Source organism: Abramis brama (assembly GCF_963993115.1).
Source record: "Abramis brama genome assembly, chromosome: 4".
Taxonomy (NCBI): domain Eukaryota; kingdom Metazoa; phylum Chordata; class Actinopteri; order Cypriniformes; family Leuciscidae; genus Abramis; species Abramis brama.
Window position 1 is genome coordinate 30454664 of NC_139966.1, and position 3888 is coordinate 30458551.

The following is a 3888-nucleotide window of genomic DNA, read 5'->3' on the forward strand; positions in this document are numbered from 1 at the left end:
TGTTACAGAGCAGGCTTCCACTCCACCTTCTCTTCACCACTATAGGACACTTTCACCAGAATATTAACCATTACAAACTCAACATCCCATCATGCCGCTTACCTGGGACTGATTGCACATACACCTGCAGCTCATCCACACTCACCCATATAAACCCCGTTCACTCTCAAGTTCATTGCGAAGTATTGCATTGCCCCGGCATACAATTTCTGAGCGTTTTTCCTGTGTTTGCTGAACTGTTACTGAGCTTGGATTGTTTATACCGACTTCTGATTCTTCTGCTGCCTACCTCGACTCGGACTGTTATATCGACCTCTGATTGTTCTGCTGCCTGTCTTGACCCGGATTGTTCATTGGACTGTGATTCCTGCCGCCTGCCTCGACCCTTGCCTGTTATCTACTTCTGCTCTGAGATTGTCTCCGTTGTTCTGTCTGCCCCTGTTTTACCCTGCCTGTTGATTAATCTAATAAAGCTGCAAATGGATTCTTCTGCGTCCTCCACATCATTACAGAATACTTCGCCATCTTCCGATCCAGCAGCGGTCATGCAGTTATCTACGGAACTTTCTTCACAAGCTTCACATTTGGATCTGCATCACCATCAGTTAAGCCATCTGACTTCACTTACCGAAAAACTCGTACAGGGGTTACAAGAACTCCGGACGGTGATAGGGAATGCTCCCAACGCTCCCGCCGCACCATCACCACCAGCAGCACCAGAGCCTGTCCCACTCGCTGCAAACCCGTCGATAAATCCACAACTGGCATTCCCTGAGAAATTTGACGATAATCCGACGCAGAGCATGTGAGCGGAGTGGAGCGGGAGCGAGCGGGGAGCGCGAGTGGGCGGATCTTGGACAGAGCGCAGAGCGGCAATTTCAAAAGGACGGAGCGTCGCCCTATTTCCCGCTCCAATTTCGCTCCGCTCACACCACTAGTCTGAAGCATGTTCAGTCAAGCCTGACGCTGAATCCATTTGTCTTGCACAGTCATCAACAGTAGACTATTTTCAGTCAAAACTCGGCTCAATAATGGAGTTCAAAAAGTACTTCAAAAAGGAAAATGAGAAGTCATACAGGTGTAGCCTACTATTAATATAAGTCGCTCCGGAGTATAAATCGCATCAGTCAAAAAATGCGCCATGAAGAAGAAAAAACACATATAGGCCTAGCCTAAGTCGCACTGGACTATAAGTCGCATTTATTTAGAAATTTATTTCACAAAAAAAAAAACAACAACAATGTTACAGACTGGACAGTTCTCCGTTACGGACGTGAGCGCTCTGAAAGCGGCACTAAAAGACTGCTTTATAAAACTTTCACAGAGACCTCAAGCAGAAAGCACAAAGCCTGTCTTTAAATTTAATTTCGTTTTGTATTAATTGTATCTTAATTTTAATCAATGTTTCATCAACCAATTGTCTGGATTTAATAAATTAGAAGTGAATATATTAGAAAATAGATAATCACGACACAAAGGCGCCAGCGAAACTGGAGCTTGTCTCATAAATGAACCGAAACTCAGCGTATAGCCTACTTGCCTCACAGACCTGAGACATATATATAAAGCTTGAAATGTCTACTTTTAAACAGAACAATTCAAAACGAAAGAAAACAGACTGCTCTCTTATGTAATCCGTATGAAATGTGCATTTCTCTCTGGCGCGTTCACTACTGCGAAGATCGCGAGTCAGCATCTTTCCAGCCGACACAGACATAAAAAAAAACTGTTTTATTAGTAAACAATTAAAATGTCTCCTGCTATATTTTACATATTCATAATCATTCATTTTGCCGGTTCGTTGTGACAGCTTTTAGGTGCTTTATTGGCAGCAGTGCCACCCTTACATCGCATCAGCACCGAAAACATGGAGTTTTTTTTCTTTTGGGGGCATTTTGTTTGTGGACTTTGTTACGAACCTCCAGTGGAAAGTCTAGAGGAGGAGGAGGTTGGTGACAATAATTAAACCATTTCGGGTTGAGGGAACAAAGGAGACCAATTCATCAATAAGTCTGGTGTTTATTTACAACATTAATTAACCAAAAAGTACAACAGATACAAGAAAAAAGGTCAATCTCAAAAAAAACAACAACAACTACAACACAACTACGACAAGGAAACAAACACATTAGTAGTTACCACCCTCTCTCCACTGAGAGAGTAGCACAAGGGTCAGACTTGATACACTCTACGGCAGAAACTCCACGAAGCCATTGCAGCATCACCCAGCTCCGGTAAGCAGTAGGTCCATAGACGTCTGCTCTCCACACACCTCAACAACAGTCTGCCTGTTCTCTTCCCTTTTTACCAAATCCCCGCTCTCCTGCTTATTGCCAACAGGTGTGCATACTAATTGATTGCCAACTGGAGACAGGTGTGCACACAGGACCTGCAAAGGACAGACAAGCAGCAGTACACCTGGCATACATACACACACACACGGCCTAAGGGCCGTAACACTCCCCCCCATAAAATCCAACTAAAGACAAGACAAAACAAAAACATTACCACCTAAACTCACCCCCCCACACACCCCGGATGAATAGTAAATAGGGAAAATCTCTCACCCGCGAGACAATGTGTCCGCTATCACATTGTCAGCTCCCTTCTTATGACGGATCTCCAAGTTGTAACCCTGCACCAACAGAGCCCACCTCATCAGACGTTGGTTGTGATTATACATTTGGGACAAGAAAACCAGAGGGTTATGATCTGTAAATACAACAACTGGAGAAGGGTTACAACCAACATAAACTTCAAAATGCTGCAAAGCAAGCAGCAATGCGAGGGTCTCTTTCTCTATTGTAGAGTAATTTAGCTGATGTTTCTTAAACTTGACAGAGAAGTAGCTAACCGGATGACACACATCTCCTTCTCCATCTTGCAACAGCACAGCACCAGCGCCGGTGGCACTCGCGTCAACCTCAAGCTTAAAGGGGAGAGAGAAGTTTGGCGCAGCCAGGACAGGGGCACAACAGAGGAGAGATTTCACTGCTTCAAAAACATGTTGACACTCGTCCGTCCACACAAACGGCACAGTGGGACTACACAAACTAGTCAGGGGCGCGACGACTACAGAGAAGTTTTTGCAAAAACACCTGTAATACCCAGCCATACCAAGAAAACGACGGAGCTCACGTCTGGTCGTGGGGGCTGGGTAGGCTAGCACAGCAGTAACCTTGGCGTCAACAGGGCAGACCTGGCCATGGCCCACCTGCTTACCCAAGTACGTCACGATGGCCTTTCCAAACTCGCACTTCGCTAAGTTCAGTGTCAGTGATGCTGCCGCCAACCTCTGGAACCTCTGCATTTCTGAGCCCGAAGGCCATAACCGTATACTGCATGAAGTGGTCAGGAGTTACAAACGCAGAGATATCAGAGGCCTGAGGGGTTAATGGCACCTGCCAGTACCCCTTCAGCAAATCTAACTTAGTGATATACTCCGCGGGACCAATACTATCAATGCAGTCCTCCATCCTGGGTAAAGGGAACGAGTCTGGGACTGTCACTGCATTTACCTTACGAAAATCTGTACAAAAACGCAGTGTACCGTCAGACTTAGGAGTAAGTAAACATGGAGAACTCCACGGACTACAGCTGGGCCTGGCTAACCCATTTCGTATAAGGTAGTCAACTTCCTTTTTCATCATCTCTCTCTTAGCCAGCGGACAACGATAGGCATGCTGCTTTATTGGGGCCGCTGTACCAATGTTGATATCGTGACACATTACAGTGGTCTGGGATGGCACATCGCTAAACAGAGAGAGATGAGAAGTTATTAATAACATTACATCATCACGCCGATCTGGGGAGAGGTATGACAAATGTGTCTCTAGGTCAGACAAGTGCTCCGAATTGGGCAACCTACCACCCTGATGACCTTCACCG